The sequence below is a fragment of the Podarcis erhardii genome (assembly GCF_964252035.2).
Source record: "Podarcis erhardii genome assembly, chromosome: 15".
Taxonomy (NCBI): Eukaryota; Metazoa; Chordata; class Lepidosauria; order Squamata; family Lacertidae; genus Podarcis; species Podarcis erhardii.
The window spans coordinates 6,021,585-6,038,908 of NC_138505.1; the positions used below are offsets into that span (position 1 = coordinate 6,021,585).

General features: G+C 45.6%; 5 long non-coding RNA genes across 5 annotated transcripts in view; 2 read left to right on the forward strand and 3 right to left on the reverse strand.

Moving 5' to 3' along the window:
- Positions 1–17,324, reverse strand: part of LOC309330125 — a 55,360-nt gene that overhangs the window by 8,320 nt on the left and 29,716 nt on the right. The window lies entirely within an intron of this gene.
- Positions 656–2,145, reverse strand: LOC309330224. Its single transcript, XR_014151391.1, has 2 exons — positions 2,100–2,145; positions 656–1,216 (listed from the first exon to the last, which is right to left on the reverse strand). It is a non-coding gene; the product is annotated as an uncharacterized lncRNA (long non-coding RNA).
- LOC309330129 lies at positions 3,528–4,966 on the forward strand. Its single transcript, XR_014151293.1, has 2 exons — positions 3,528–3,634; positions 4,435–4,966. It is a non-coding gene; the product is annotated as an uncharacterized lncRNA (long non-coding RNA).
- Positions 8,366–9,846, reverse strand: LOC309330615. The gene is made up of 2 exons (XR_014151513.1): positions 9,801–9,846; positions 8,366–8,917 (listed from the first exon to the last, which is right to left on the reverse strand). It is a non-coding gene; the product is annotated as an uncharacterized lncRNA (long non-coding RNA).
- On the forward strand, positions 11,863–14,440 carry LOC309331060. Its single transcript, XR_014151714.1, has 2 exons — positions 11,863–11,970; positions 13,915–14,440. It is a non-coding gene; the product is annotated as an uncharacterized lncRNA (long non-coding RNA).

Sequence of the window (17,324 nt, forward strand, 5' to 3'; positions counted from 1 at the left end):
TTAGGAGATGGGGAAATATTTTTAAATTGGGTTAATGATAATAAGGTTAAAATTTGGGATAATAAATTGCTGAATTTATTTGTAAGAATTGGAATATAAGAGGGGGAGGGGAGGGGAAGTCCTGGAAAGATGTTACGGAAAATAAGATCTTAAATTTGGATGTTTTGTTTTTTTTATATTGTTATAATTGGAAACTCTTAATAAATATTATTTAAAAAAAACAAAACAATATTTCAGATTTAAGAAACTCCCATCCCTCCTGGACTATCTTCTCTTTGAGTTTTTCTGACTATGGGATCTCACTCAGCAGTTACTTAAGCTTTTTGAAATCAGTCCTCTTAAATCCAGAGTCCATGTTCAAATACATCCAGATTTCCCTTGTCTGTGTATCATGAAACCCAAGAGGACATGATCAGTTCCTTCCAAGGTCCCCAGTACTTCTAATTCAGTGATGAATTCCTGCCAATTGGTAAGGACCAGGTCCAACATAGATGATCCCCTTATTACTTCTTTCACCTTCTGGGCAATGAAATGATCAGTGAAGGTACAAAGGAATTTGTTGGGAATTATATTCCTGTGAGTGTGTGAGTTTCAACAGGTATCCTAAAGCCTCCTCTCACTCCAATTTAAGGGAAAGATACACCAAACTATAAGAGATGCTTTTCCATTTTATTTGTTGCCGTGAAAGCAGGTAGATTCTACAACAGCAGAAGGTTTAGAAATGCAGCAGAGATAGAAAAGAGATAGAAAAGAGAAAGAGTCACAGACATTTCAAATGCCTTCCTTGTTAGAGATAGCTACTGGGCAAATGGCCGAGTGAATCAGGAAGATGAGTGCAAGGAGTCAACCAGCAGCCTTGAAGCCAGAGCTCCTGATGGTGGAATTATTTCTTGGGCTGTGTGCTGTAGACTCTCTGTTTGCATTCAGAGCTTCCCTTGGGGTTCTTCAGCATTTGCATTGCTTGGGATAGCAGCATTTGGAACCACAGCAGGAAGACCCACAGCACCCGGAACCACAGCAGGGGGAAGAGCAGCAGCAGGGGGAGGAGCAGCAGCAGGGGGAGCAGCAACACTGCTTGCAACAACTGGGGGAGCAGCAACACTGCTTGCAACAGCCACAGCCGCAGCAGGGGCAACAGCAGCACTGCTTGCAGCAGCAAGGGGAGCAGCCACACTGGCAACAGCAGGACATCTTGAGGAAGAGAAGGAAGCTTGAGCTGCAGGAAATCAAGGGATCACCAGTTAACAAAGAGCTAAATCGTCAGATGTGTTAAAAACAAATTTTACTGGTGCTTTGCATTAGGAGATGCCTAATTCGCATTGTTTTCCTCCTACTCGTGACACAGCTGAAATAATTTCCCTATATTCAACAAAGATTTGCTTGCTGTATAAAGCAGGGGAGAAACATCTGCCTGATGAATGCTGAAATGGACCAATTTGTCCAACCAAGAATTCAATAATGATTCTGCCTTCATTGTAAATCCAGGACCACTTTGCTTTCTGTGTTAAGGGGAATTCAGAGGTTTCCTCAAGTATAAAATAAACAACAGCCTAGAGGAAATCCAGATTCTATCATAGCTGGATGCATATGGGCTGGTTATATCTATGTGTTACATCTTTTATGCTGCTGACATCAATTATTATATATATCTATATATCAAAAATTCATGAAATCTTCTTCAGTTGATATGAGAAAAAGTTAATATCTCCAGGGAAGTCACTACTTCATAGTTGCCCTGACAACTCCAGTTAACAGCCCAAAGATGGCTTAAATGGTCAGTCCTCAGAACTAAAAATTGCAAATCCGTGAAACAGATATGCTGAAGAGATAATTCGATGGTAACATCTACTTTGGCCTTTGCCGTGCTAACGAAACTATAAAAAGTCCATTATAGAAAACACTTTAGCTCTTTGAAATAAAACATGCCAGTTGGGATGCTTAAATTTGAAAAACTAACAAATTCTAATTTTGAGACTGTTAGCTCCTGTGGAAGTTCCATTCAGAATGATTTTTCAAGAGCAGAGTACCTGCTTAGAATTTTCGTTTCCCTGCAATGAAAAAAACAAGAAGATTGATTAAATATTTGGAAACAAGCTTACCTTTGTTGACTATAGGAATTGGTGTGTGGATATTGGATCCAGAGAGTGACTGAAGAACTCTAGGATTGTGGTCCTTTTATATGCCTCTGTGAACCCTTCCACAAGCCATGAGGCTCTAATCATGAATGAGAAACTCTACATTAAACTTGACATTGGCCTCCAACACACATTTTTAGCTGGTGCGTGATCTGTGACTGTATTCACAACCCCTATTATTTATCTATATAAATACAGAAGAAATTAAAACTACATTCTGGAAACACTAATTCTCAGGCCAGATGAAGGGGCAGTTATAGGATTAGTTTTAAAACAATTAGGCTATGATGAACGGAAATGATGAGAGCTTCTCATTGAGATCCTGCACTGGTTTTTTGAGACAGGAAAAATGCACCAGATCTTCTGACTCTAACTCCTGCCTTAAGCTCAAAACACCTGACGTTTATTCAGTGGTACTTCGGATTAAGTACTTAATTCATTCCTGAGGTCCGTTCTTAACCTGAAACTGTTCTTAACCTGAAACACCACTTTAGCTAATGGGGTCTCCTGTTGCCGCCGCACCACCGGAGAACAATTTCTGTTCTCATCCAGAAGCAAAGTTCTTAACCCAAGGTACTATTTCTGGGTTGGCGGAGTCTGTAACCTGAAGCGCCTGTAAGCTGAAGCGTATGTAACCTGAGGTACCACTGTATTCACGGGTCTTGGAATTTGATCCTCATAACACATATTTATCAGCAATGAGCAGAAGTCAATAGCATGTGCCATCTTTTATTTTAAAAAAGTAGCTGAGGGGGACGGTGAATGATAGAAGGTGCACATGTTTTTATTTAATATGTAGCTTTAACAAATGTTCATTAGAGTAAAAAATAATTGATATATGAACACTTGGGCTCCACAGCCTAATTATCACCTGACATCTGAACCATGCAAAAGCAATTGGCTTGCATCCAGCTGAGTTCTACTTAGAGTAGGCAAACCTATGTCAGCCATGTCTATGGACTTTAATGGGCCTGTTCTGAGTGTGACTAGCAGTGGTTTCAATCCAGTGTCCTTAAAATATCTATCATCCTAAATCATTGTCTTATTAACATCACTTTATACATGCTGCAAGGTTGTACTAAGGAAGAATGGCCTAAATGTTGTCCTTACAGGTAAACAATCTGAAAACTAAATCCCTTAGGCACCAGATATTTCACAGAAGCCCATATGATGCCTGTTCATCTTAACATATTTGATTTCAAGCAATCCTATAAGTGCCCCCTTTGGACAGAAGGGAGAATTAGAGTGTTACTACTGCAGAATAGCATTAATCACCTGACTTTAGAAAGGAAGGATGTGGACACAGTCAAGGATCACGCAGCAGATGATTGTGTGGTAGAGGCCCATATTAAGGTTTAATGAAGACCTTGTCATCATTGGGTGGTTCATAATTGCTTGCGGAAGGGTTCACAGAGGTGTATATAAAGGCCCCCCATTCAGGAGTTCTTCACTCACTCACTGGATCCAACATCCACACCAATTCTGACAACTGAAAAAAGGTAAGTTCACTCCAATTATCTCTTCATTCTCTCAGTTCCAGGAAAGGTATGGTCTTGAGGATGTAGTCTAGCAGCTCTATTTTTTCAGTGCAACTTGCTCACTATTTATCTCTTGGTGACAAATCTTGGCCTCCTGCCACATGGGGAGTTGTGCATGGACAAAAGCGTGTTTTCTTGGATTCTAATTCAAATTCAGAATTTACTTCTCTCTTGGAAATGAGGGATTCAAGATCTCAAAACGGTCTTCTGGATACAAAGCATGTCTTTACTCATTCACAGAGAAGCTAGGATCTTGCCTTCAAGCCTCAATTCTCTCAGCATTTTAGGACTAGAAATTTGCCTACTATTGTCTTGCACAGCTATAAAATGGGGGGCGGGACAGGGCGGGGGTTGTCTTACCAAGCACACATTTCATATTGATCTACAACTATGATGGTTGAATATAATTCACCTGTCAAACATGTATGTTCATGAGGAAACCAGCACTGGCTCCCGGTGGAGAAGAAGGTGGTTACTGAACAATCTGTTGTGCAATTCCTGAAATGGCACAGCACACCTGACACCTGAGCAAGAATCAAGGATCAATGCGCTAGATAAGCAGAAGGGTAGAGATGCATAGCCAAGACAACAATGCATCCCATTTTGCTAACCAAAATGTACTTTTAGGATCATTCAGAGGGAAACATGATGTGAAAATCATGTCTTTTCTGGTCACCTGAATGCAGAGCATCTGTCTACAGTGTTTTTAATATGGATGAGGATGTTGTTTACTTAATGGGAAATCCCTTGAATCCTTTCAGCTCCGCCTTCCCTCTCCATCGCTAAGATGTCCTGCTGCTCCAATTGTTGCTGCTCTCCCTCCTGCTGCAAGTACTGCTGCTGCCCCTGCTGCTGCTGCTCCACTCCTTGCTGTTGCTGCACTCCTTCCTGCTGCTGCTCTTCCCCCTGCTGCTGCAACTCTTGCGGCTGTGGTTCCTGTGGCTGTGGCTGCGGATCTTGCGGCTGTGGTTCCTGTTGCTGCTATCCTAAGCAAGGCTGCTGCTGAAGAAGTTCAGTGAAGGGTTGAGAGCTGCTGCCTCCTCCATGCTGGCAGGCTCCTTGGATTCATCTGTTCCTTTGTCTTAAGTTTATTCCTGCCTCCTTCTACAACCCTGGATTCTTCTCATCTCCTTCTTACTTTGCTTTGTTTTCCTTCAAGGAGGCATGCCAGTTGTCTTCTCTTTATCACCTTGGTTGTCCAGGGAGTCACTCTCCTTTCACCTCCTTGAATAACTCCTCTGTGAAAAGAAAACCTTTCCCTGTGGCAATTAATAAAAATTCTAAAGCATAGTACATAGCCTTGTTGTCTTCATTTGCCCTGAGATGCAGAATGTGGCAAAGATCCCCAAACAGGTGATCTGCTTTGCAATCTCTAAGTATCTCCAGCTGAAGAGCTCCCAGCCTAGAAAGCATCACTAGCTCAGCTCCTAGGGAGCATATCTCCATCTCACATACAATATTGGAAAAGGGGCCATATCTCATTGGGAGAGCACATGCATGGCATCCTGTCAGGGTTGTTTCAGCTGCGGTTCAGCACCACTAAAGTGGCATATTCATGACTAAGTAGCAATGGATATGTCTTTCAAGCACAGCACATCTAATCATCACCTTTGGCTATATCCACACCTTTCATTAAAATGACAAATGAGTTGGAAAGAAGTCCTTACCAGAGAAGAATAGCAACCAAGCTGATGGAATGCAGTGAGATGGCAAAGCTGACTGTAAAACCCAGAAACCAAAAGGATAAAAACTTTATAAAAGAATGGGGAAAATGTCTAAGTTATTTAGGAGACCAATGTAAACAGATGGAAACAAAAGCAGGATTCTGACTCACTGGTAGTGTAAAAAAAATATTAAGGACAATATGGTTTGATATAAGAATTGGAGTATGGATGCAGTTGTAGACACTCAAAACAAGACTCCATGGAGGGATGTCTTGATATTTAGAGAATCTCCTTATACAGAGATGTTCTTATTAAAGTAAAGGTAAAGGGACCCCTGACCATTAGGTCCAGTCATGACCAGGTGTGGGGTTGTGATGCTCATCTCACTTTATTGGCCGAGGGAGCTGGCATACAGCTTCCGGGTCATGTGACCAGCATGACTAAGCTGCTTCTGGCGAACCAGAGCAGCGCACGGAAACACCGGTTACCTTCCCACTGGAGCGGTACCTATTTATCTACTTGCACTTTGATGTGCTTTCGAGCTTCTAGGTTGGCAGGAGCTGGGACTTAGCAACGAGAGTTCACCCCATTCAGGAGATTCAAACTGCTGACCTTCAGATCGGCAAGTCCTAGGCTCTGTGGTTCAACCCATAGTGCCACTCCATGCCCCCTCTTACACATAGGTAAAGGTAAAGGTACCCCTGCCCGTACGGACCAGTCTTGACAGACTCTGGGGTTGGCGCGCTCATCTCACTCAAGTGGCCGGGGGCCAGCGCTGTCCGGAGACACTTCTGGGTCATGTGGCCAGCGTGACAAAGCTGCATCTGGCGAGCCAGCGCAGCACACGGAAACGCCGTTTACCTTCCCGCAAGTAAGCGGTCCCTATTTATCTACTTGCACCCGGGGGTGCTTTCGAACTGCTAGGTTGGCAGGCGCTGGGACCGAGCAGCGGGAGCGCACCCTGCCGCGGGGATTCGAACTGCCGACCTTTCGATCGGCAAGCCCTAGGCGCTGAGGCTTTTACCCACAGCACCACCCGCGTCCCCTCTTACACATACCAGCTCCTAAATTGTAAATTACTTGATAGCCTCCTGTGCCTTTTTTACAACCCAAGCCACACTCAGGCCCCCAGCTGTGCCAGGGTCTGAAAATCAGATAACACTTCATCCTGCCTAGAGTCAAGTGGTAATTGACTCACACTTCTAGAGACAGGGAGTTTTACGTTTAAAGAGACCAAACACCCAATTCCTAGAAGGCCACAATTTTATCTCTCCCACCATGCCTCATTCCTGCATGAACCAGCGTTTGACATACTAAGATTTTCTAACTTCACTACAGAGGGTTTGCAGCCACCTGCAGAAAGCAGCCAGGAACAGGGAGGCTTTGATGTTAGGTAGGCAAAGAAGAGCCGGCAGCTGCAGAAATCAGCTCTTCCAGACTTTGATGGGCGAGTTGATAAGACAGTAGCTGAGAGCAGGCTAGAACACTGCCATAGCACGCTGGAAGATCAAATGGGAGCGAATAGAAAAGGAGACAGTTTATCGGGAAAGGAAGGGGTTGGCACTAATCCAATCTCTCCGAGGAGTTGGCGAGTGGGAGGGCTTCTAGATAGGAAGCAAAAGAAAAGACACAAGGGGCGTTGTTTCAATATATTATTTAGATACCGGAAGGAATCTTCAGAAGGGCCATCATGAGTAATGATGCCAGAGGCTTTGTTAGAGCCATCTAGAGATATCTGTTGGTTTTTGCAATAAACCCTTCTTTCTTTTGAATTATCTATGCTGGGAACCTAGACTCCTGACAGAATGACCCTTCTCTAAGTTCTTTGCATTAGTTGGCAAAGGAAGGAGCCGATAACGGAAGAACAACAACAGCTCCCCATGGTGGGTGCAATCGAAAGACAGAACCTGCATGCAGATCCTTTTCAGGTACTTTGGCAGCAAAATCAGGAGTTGAAGCTTCCACTAACCAGGTTGGAAGGAGTGGGAGGGGGGCAGTCCAGGCAGGTGATGGAGGTATATGGAAGGCAGATGTCCAAGAGCCTCATACCCCCCCCCCCCCGATTTTCAGGAAAGCCTTCAGAGATGTGGCCTTCAAAACAGCAAGGACAGGGTGTCATTCCTCATTAGCCTAGTAGAAGAAGAAGAGGAGGAGTTTGGATTTGATATCCCGCTTTATCACTACCCATAGGAGTCTCAGAGCGGCTAACATTCTCCTTTCCCTTCCTCCCCCACAACAAACACTCTGTGAGGTGAGTGGGGCTGAGAGACTTCAAAGAAGTGCGACTGGCCCAAGGTCACCCAGCAGCTGCATGTGGAGGAGAGGGGAAGCGAACCCAGTTCAGCAGATTACGAGTCTACTGCTATTAACCATTACACCACACTGGCTCTCAGTAGAGGCAGGGGCTCGACACTTTGTGACTCCCTCAGGTTAAGCAATGATGGAGCACTTGCCAATTAGGATGCTTTCATAAAAATGATGGGCAGTATTTATCTAGATCCTTTACCGGAAGAGGCGCTTGCCCAGAAGCTCATGAGCCTCAGACAGGGAAACCAGACTGTGCCAGAGGAGTGGGCCGATTTTCAGATGTACTTCCAGCAACTGGGATGGGAGAGAAAATCTATGCTTGCATTATACAAGGCGGGTCTGAAAGAGCAGATTCGGGATGAACTGGCTGGGATGCCCCTACAGACTACGCTGCAAGGAGATAGGAAAACCTCCTTGCAGCAAGGACTGAGATTGCTGGAGCACGCCAGGGTATGCCGAGGAAAGGGAAGTGGACATGATCACTTCCTTCCAAGGTCCCCAGTACTTCCAATTCAAAGATCAATTCCTGCCTATTAGGGAGGACCACGTCCAATGTAGATGATCTCCGACCTAGCTGCTTCCTTCACCTTCTGGACAATGAAATGATTAGTGAAGCAACGAAGGAATTTGTTGGGAATTATATTCTTGGGAGTGTGTGAGTTTCAACAGGTATCCAGAAGCCTCCTCTCACCCCAATTTAAGGGAAAGATACACCAAAATATAAGTGATGCTTTATCATTTTATTTGTTGCCATGCAAGCAGGTAGATTCTACAACAGCAGAAGGTTTAGAAATGTAGAAGCGAGAGAAAAGAGAAAGAGTCACACACATTGAGAGTGTCATGAAGGCACCATTTCAAATGCCTTGCTAGAGATGGCTCCTAGGAGAATAGCTGTACGATGAGTGCAAGGAGTCAACCAGCAGCCTTGAAGCCAGAGCTCCTGATGGTGGAATTATTTCTTGGGCTGTGTGCTGTAGACTCCCTGTTTGCATCCAGAGCTTCCCTTGGGGTTCTTCAGCATTTGCATTGCTTGGGATAGCAGAATTTGCAACCACAGCAGGAAGACCCACAGCACCCGGAACCACAGCAGGGGGAAGAGCAGCAGCAGGGGGAGCAGCAACACTGCTTGCAACAACAGGGGGAGCAGCAGCACTGCTTGCAACAGCCGCAGCCGCAGCCGCAGCAGGGGGAACTGCAGCACTGCTTGCAGCAGCAAGGGGAGCAGCCACACTGGCAACAGCAGGACATCTTGAGGAAGAGAAGGAAGCTTGAGCTGCAGGAAATCAAGGGATCACCAGTTAACTAAGCGATACATTGTCAGATGTGTTAAAGGCACATTTTAGTGGTGCTTTGCGTTAAGAGCTGCCTATTTCACATCCTTTCCTCCTACTTGTGACACAGTGAAAGAATTTCCCTATATTCAACTAAGATTTGCTTGCTGTATAAAGCAGGGGAGAAACATCTGCCTGATGAATGCTGGAATGGACCAATTTGTCCAACCAAGAATTCAATAGTGATTCTGCCTTCATTGTAAATCCAGGACCATTTGCTTTCTGTGTTAAGGGGAATTCAGAGTTCTCCTCAAGTATAAAATAAATAAGAGCCTAGATGAAATCCAGTTTCTATCATAGCTGGATGCATATCACACATGGGCTGGTTATATATATGGTTTAGATTTTTAATGCTGCTGACATCAATTATTTTATATCTCTATGTATCAAAAATGCATGAAATATTCTTCAGTTGATATGATATCTCCAGGGAAGTCACTACTTCATAGTTGCCCTGAGGACTCCAGTTAACAGCCCAAAGATGGCTTAAATGGTCAGTCCTCAGAACTAAATATTGCAAATCCATGAAACAGATATGAAGAGATAATTCGATGGTACCATTTACTTTCGCCTTTGCCGTGCCAACAAACCTATAAAAGGTCCATTATAGAGAATACTTTAGCTCTTTGAAATTAAACATGCCAGTTGAGATGCTGAAATCTGAAACACTAAAAAAAATCCAGTTTTGAGACTCATAGCTCCTGTGCACGTTCCGTTCAGAATGATTTTGCAAGACCAGAGCCACTAGAGTACGTGCTCAGAATTTTCGTTTCCCTGCAATGAAGAAAACAAGAAGAATGATTAAATATTTGGAAACAAGCTTACCTTTCTTGACTATAGGAATTGGTGTGTGGATATTGGATCCAGAGAGTGACTGAAGAACTCTAGGATTGTGCTCCTTTTATATGTCTCTGTGAACCCTTCCGCAAGCCATGGAGCTCTACTCATGAATGAGAAGCTCTACATTAAACTTGACCTTGGCCTCCACCACACATTTTTAGCTGGTGCGTGATCTGTGACTGTATTCACAACCCCTATTATTTATCTATATAAATACAGAAGAAAATAAAACTACATTCTGGAAACACTAATTCTCAGACCAGATGAAGGGGCAGTTATGGGATTAGTTTTAAACAATTATGCTATGATGAATGGAGATAATGAGAGCTTCTCATTGAGATCCTGCACTGGTGTGTTTTTTTAGCTAGGAAAAATATTCCAGATCTTCTGACTGTACTTCCTGCCTCAAGCTCAAAGCACCTGACAATTGTATTCCCACGTCTTGGAATTTGATCCTCATAACACATATTAATCAGCAATGAGCAGAAGTCAGTAGCATGTGCCATCTTTTATTTTAAAAAAGTAGCTGAACAGGACGGTGAATGATAGAAGTTGCACATGTTTTTATTTAATATGTAGTTTTAACAAATGTTCATTACAGTAAAAAATAATTGATATATGAACACTTGGGCTCCACAGCCTAATTTTCACCTGACATCTGAACCATGCAAAAGCAACTGGCTTGCATCCAGCTGTGTTCTACTTAGAGTAGGCAAACCTATGTCAGCCATGTCTATGGACTTTAATGGGCTTGCTTGGAATAAGACTTGCAGTGGCTGCTACCCAGTGTCCTTAAAATATCTATCATCCTAAATCAATGTTTTATTAACATCACTTTGTACATGCTGCAAGGTTGTACTAAGAAAGAATGGCCTAAATGTTGTGCTTACAGGTAAACAATCTGAAAACTAAATCCCTCAGGCACCAGATCTTTGAGAGAAGCCCATATGATGCCTCTTCATCTTAACATATTTGATTTCAAGCAATCCCATAAATGCCCCCTTTGGACAGAAGGGAGAATTAGAGTGTTACTACTGCAGAATAGCATTAATCAGTGGCGTAGCGTGGGGGGTGCCAGGGGTGCCGGCCGCACCGGGCGCAACTTCTGGGGGGGCGCGAGTCCAGAGGGAAGGGACAAGTTCCTTCCTCCGCCGGGCTCCCCGCCGCCACCGCCAGCCTTGCGCCATAGTGCGCGCGCGCCCCCCGCCGCCGCTGCTGCGGCTGCGCTCCACTCACTGCTCGCAGGAGGAGCAGCCGCTGCAGCAGCGCCGGCGCCGCCACCAACGCCTGGCCGGCACGGGCACCCTCCGCACCCCGCCGCCGCCATCCCTTCGGCCCAGCCACAGGCGGCGGCTGCTTCTGCCGACTGGGAGGGAGGAGAGCTCCGAGGGGCCTCGCCGCGCCCTGCTCTCCCCAAAACCCTCCGAGAGGAAGCCGGCGGGCGGGCGAGGGTCTCCCGGCGGAAGGGGGCGCCGCTGGCTCCGGCTCTCAGCGCAACTCTCAGCTGCGGGGGGTGGGGGTGGGGCGAGGACGGAGCGCGGCTGGAAGCCCCCGGTCCAGGCCGGGGGGAGGAGAGGCGCTCGCCAAGCCCCGATCTGGAGCGCCTCGGAGCGCGGGCTCCACCTACAGCCCAAGGAGAGGAGGGGGCGGGGAGGCGCCCGAGGGGAGGGGGCTTCGGCTGCCTCGGCCCGCAGGGGCGCCGCAAATAATAAATTTAATAAATTCCTGCTGATCCTTAAGGGGGGGGTCCTTGGCTCCTTCGCTCGCCCCCAGCCCCAGTGGCGTAGCGTGGGGGGTGTAGGGGGGGCCGGCCGCAACATCTGGGGGGGCGCGCTCGCACTCGAGTGCTAAAATCCAGGGGTTAGGGGGCGCAAATTACTTGCCTTGCCCCGGGTGCTGACAACCCACGCTACGCCACTGGCATTAATCACCTGACTTTAAAAAGGAAGGATGTGGACACAGTCAAGGATCACGCAGCAGATGATTGTGTGGTAGAGGCCCATATTAAGGTTTAATGAAGACCTTGTCATCATTGCATGGTTCATAATTGCTTGCGGAAGGATTCACAGAGGTGTATATAAAGGCCCCCCATTCAGGAGTTCTTCACTCACTCACTGGATCCAACATCCACACCAATTCTGACAACTGAAAAAAGGTAAGTTCACTCCAATTATCTCTTCATTCTTTCAGTTCCAGGAGAGGTAAGGTCTTGAGGATGGAGTCCAGCAGCTCTGGTTTCTCAATGCAACTTGCTCACTATTTATCTTACTCTTGGTGACAAATCTTGGCCTCCTGCCACATGGGGAGTTGTGCATGGACAAAAGCGTGATTTCATAGATGCTAATTCAAATTCAGAATTTACTTCTCTCTTGGAAATGAGGGATTCAAGATCTCAAAATGGTCTTCTGGATACAAAACATGTCTTTACTCATTCACAGAGAAGCTAGGATCTTGCCTTCAAGCCTCAATTCTCTCAGCATTTTAGGACTAGAAATTTGCCTACTATTGTCTTGCACAGCTATAAAATGGGGGGTGGGACAGGGCGGGGGTTGTCTTACCAAGCACACATTTCATATTGATCTACAACTATAATGGTTGAGTATAATTCACCTGTCAAACATGTGTGTTCGTGAGGAAACCAGCACGGCCTGCGGCTCCCGGTGGAGAAGGAGGTGGTTCCTGAACAATCTGTTGTGCAATTCCTGAAATGGCACAGCACACCTGACCTGAGCAAGAATCAAGGATAAATGTGCTAGATAAGCAGAAGGGTAGTGATGCATAGGCAAGACGATACTGTAGCGCCCTGCTTGTGGTTAACGCTTAGCTGGAATGAAATATTCAACGCAGCAATAGAGAAATTAAAATAGTAATTTATTTGTCAGACAAATAAATGAGAGGCACAGTGGTATATGGTTACCAAGCTCTGGCCTGACCTCCTGCCATTCTGGCCAGCACTTATATTTCCTTAATCCAGCCCCCTTGCTCCTCCTGTGGCTGCCTCTGTCCAATCAGCCTGGTTGAAATTCCTATTGGCTGTTTGCTAGAACCAATCACAAAAGATACACCCATTTCCTTTCGCCCTTTTATGGGACACAAAAAGCTATATATTCTTATATCTATAAATGACAAATAAGTAGTAATATATCTTACATGTGTCTCAACAAGGAATCTTAATTACCAGCTCACCTCTTGCCCTCCTTGCCCTATTGCCTTCCGAAACAGATGGTTAATCTTGAATTTTTATCTTCAAGGATCTTGAGTTCACATCAACATTGAAAGATCTCCTTCATTTGGAGGTTTCTAAACAAAAAGGCCTGACAACTATATATCAGGAGTGCTCGATGGCGTCTCCTGTCTGGCAGGAGGCTGGGCTCATTTGCCCCTCTGGTCTCCTATTGCAATATGACTCTATGAAATAAGAATTTAACATTTCTTTCTTTCTAGATCCTTTGCATAATTACATTTAAGCCACTATATTTAATACATTATCATAGGTAGCCTTTTAAAAGAATTAAACCTTCTCAAAGTGAAAAGGAAGGAACAGTTTCCAGCCTCAAAATAAAAATAGAAAGAAGCTTCTTCTTCTCCAGCCAAGCCAGTTGCCTTTTTCAGTGCTCTTGGCCTTTTTAACCTTAGGAAGAAGATATGGCTCATTTTACTATTTACCAACCCTTAATTTGTAGGGTCAGTTAACCTTGGCTCTCAGCCTGTAATTCCCTTTTTATGACTTTGAGAATTGTTTTCTGCTATAAATCAGGGGGCCCCTTTGTCTAGGAGAAATAAACATTGCCATGGTTTTTTAAGCAGCTGGTTTTCTGCCTGGCATGAAACATTTGAAAATCTTTAAGCTCATTTTAAGATTCAGGCCCTGATCAAAATATAGAAGCTTTGATAAAAAATGCAGGCTTATGATTAGATGCCTCAATACTGCATCCCATTTTGCCAACCAAAATGTACTTTTAGGATCACTCAGAGGGAAACATGATGTGAAAATCATGTCTTTTCTGATCTCCTGAATGCAGAGCATCTGTCTACAGTGTTTTTACTATGCCTGAGGACGTTGTGCTTGCTTAATGGGAAATCCCTTGAATTCTTTCAGCTCCGCCTTCCCTCTCCACCGCTAAGATGTCCTGCTGCTCCAATTGTTGCTGCTCTCCCTCCTGCTGCAAGTGCTGCTGCTGCCCCTGCTGCTGCTGCTCCACTCCTTGCTGTTGCTGCACTCCTTCCTGCTGCTGCTCTTCCCCCTGCTGCTGCAACTCTTGCGGCTGTGGTTCCTGTGGCTGTGGATCTTGTGGCTGTGGTTCCTGTTGCTGCTATCCTAAGCAAGGCTGCTGCTGAAGAAGTTCACTGAAGGGTTGAGAGCTGCTGCCTCCTCCATGCTGGCAGGCTCCTTGGATTCATCTGTTCCTTTGTCTTAAGTTTATTCCTGCCTCCTTCTACAACCCTGGATTCTTCTCATCTCCTTCTTACTTTGCTTTGTTTTCCTTCAAGGAGGCATGCCAGTTGTCTTCTCTTTATCACCTTGGTTGTCCAGGGAGTCACTCTCCTTTCACCTCCTTGAATAACTCCTCTGTGAAAAGAAAACCTTTCCCGGTGGCAATTAATAAAAATTCTAAAGCATAGTACAGAGCCTTGTTGTGTTCATTTGCCCTGAGATGCAGAATGTGGCAAAGATCCCCAAACAGGTGATCTGCTTTGCATTCTCTAAGTATCTCCAGCTGAAGAGCTCCCAGCCTAGAAAGCATCACTAGCTCAGCTCCTAGGGAGCATATCTCCATCTCACATACAATATTGGAAAAGCGGCCATATTTCATTGGGAGAGCACATGCATGGCATCCTGTCAGGGTTGTTTCAGCTGCGGTTCAGCACCACTAAAGTGGCATATTCATGACTAAGTAGCAATGGATATGTCTTTCAAGCACAGCACATCTAATCATCTCCTTTTGTCTATATCCACACCTTTCATTAAAATGACAAATGAGTTGGAAAGAAGTCCTTACCAGAGAAGAATAGCAACCAAGCTGATGGAATGCAGTGAGATGGCAAAGCTGACTGTAAAACCCAGAAACCAAAAGGATAAAAACTTTATAAAAGAATGGGGAAAATGTCTAAGTTACTTAGGAGACCAATGTAAACAGATGGAAACAAAAGCAGGATTCTGACTCACTGGTAGTGTAAAAAAAAATATTAAGGACAATATGGTTTGATATAAAAATTGGAGTATGGATGCAGTTGTAGACACTCAAAACAAGACTCCATGGAGGGATGTCTTGATATTTAGAGAATCTCCTTATACAGAGATGTTCTTATTAAAGTAAAGGTAAAGGGACCCCTGACCATTAGGTCCAGTCATGACCAGGTGTGGGGTTGTGATGCTCATCTCACTTTATTGGCCGAGGGAGCTGGCATACAGCTTCCGGGTCATGTGACCAGCATGACTAAGCTGCTTCTGGCGAACCAGAGCAGCGCACGGAAACACCGTTTACCTTCCCACTGGAGCGGTACCTATTTATCTACTTGCACTTTGACGTGCTTTCGAGCTTCTAGGTTGGCAGGAGCTGGGACTTAGCAACGAGAGTTCACCCCATTCAGGGGATTCGAACTCCTGACCTTCTGATCGGCAAGTCCTAGGCTCTGTGGTTCCACCCATAGTGCCACTCCATGCCCCCTCTTACACATAGGTAAAGGTAAAGGTACCCCTGCCCGTATGGACCAGTCTTGACAGACTCTGGGGTTGGCGCGCTCATCTCAATCAAGTGGCCGGGGGCCAGCGCTGTCCGGAGACACTTCTGGGTCACGTGGCCAGCATGACAAAGCTGCATCTGGCGAGCCAGCGCAGCACACGGAAATGCCGTTTACCTTCCCACCAGTAAGCGGTCCCTATTTATCTACTTGCACCCGGGGGTGCTTTTGAACTGCTAGGTTGGCAGGCGCTGGGACCGAGCAGCGGGAGCACACCCCGCCGCGGGGATTCAAACTGCCGACCTTTCGATCGGCAAGCCCTAGGCGCTGAGGCTTTTACCCACAGCACCACCCGCGTCCCCTCTTACACATACCAGCTCCTAAATTGTAAATTACTTGATAGCCTCCTGTGCCTTTTTTACAACCCAAGCCACACTCAGGCCCCCAGCTGTGCCAGGGTCTGAAAATCAGATAACACTTCATCCTGCCTAGAGTCAAGTGGTAATTGACTCACACTTCTAGAGACAGGGAGTTTTACGTTTAAAGAGACCAAACACCCAATTCCTAGAAGGCCACAATTTTATCTCTCCCACCATGCCTCATTCCTGCATGAACCAGCGTTTGACATACTAAGATTTTCTAACTTCACTACAGAGGGTTTGCAGCCACCTGCAGAAAGCAGCCAGGAACAGGGAGGCTTTGATGTTAGGTAGGCAAAGAAGAGCCGGCAGCTGCAGAAATCAGCTCTTCCAGACTTTGATGGGCGAGTTGATAAGACAGTAGCTGAGAGCAGGCTAGAACACTGCCATAGCACGCTGGAAGATCAAATGGGAGCGAATAGAAAAGGAGACAGTTTATCGGGAAAGGAAGGGGTTGGCACTAATCCAATCTCTCCGAGGAGTTGGCGAGTGGGAGGGCTTCTAGATAGGAAGCAAAAGAAAAGACACAAGGGGCGTTGTTTCAATATATTATTTAGATACCGGAAGGAATCTTCAGAAGGGCCATCATGAGTAATGATGCCAGAGGCTTTGTTAGAGCCATCTAGAGATATCTGTTGGTTTTTGCAATAAACCCTTCTTTCTTTTGAATTATCTATGCTGGGAACCTAGACTCCTGACAGAATGACCCTTCTCTAAGTTCTTTGCATTAGTTGGCAAAGGAAGGAGCCGATAACGGAAGAACAACAACAGCTCCCCATGGTGGGTGCAATCGAAAGACAGAACCTGCATGCAGATCCTTTTCAGGTACTTTGGCAGCAAAATCAGGAGTTGAAGCTTCCACTAACCAGGTTGGAAGGAGTGGGAGGGGGGCAGTCCAGGCAGGTGATGGAGGTATATGGAAGGCAGATGTCCAAGAGCCTCATACCCCCCCCCCCCCGATTTTCAGGAAAGCCTTCAGAGATGTGGCCTTCAAAACAGCAAGGACAGGGTGTCATTCCTCATTAGCCTAGTAGAAGAAGAAGAGGAGGAGTTTGGATTTGATATCCCGCTTTATCACTACCCATAGGAGTCTCAGAGCGGCTAACATTCTCCTTTCCCTTCCTCCCCCACAACAAACACTCTGTGAGGTGAGTGGGGCTGAGAGACTTCAAAGAAGTGCGACTGGCCCAAGGTCACCCAGCAGCTGCATGTGGAGGAGAGGGGAAGCGAACCCAGTTCAGCAGATTACGAGTCTACTGCTATTAACCATTACACCACACTGGCTCTCAGTAGAGGCAGGGGCTCGACACTTTGTGACTCCCTCAGGTTAAGCAATGATGGAGCACTTGCCAATTAGGATGCTTTCATAAAAATGATGGGCAGTATTTATCTAGATCCTTTACCGGAA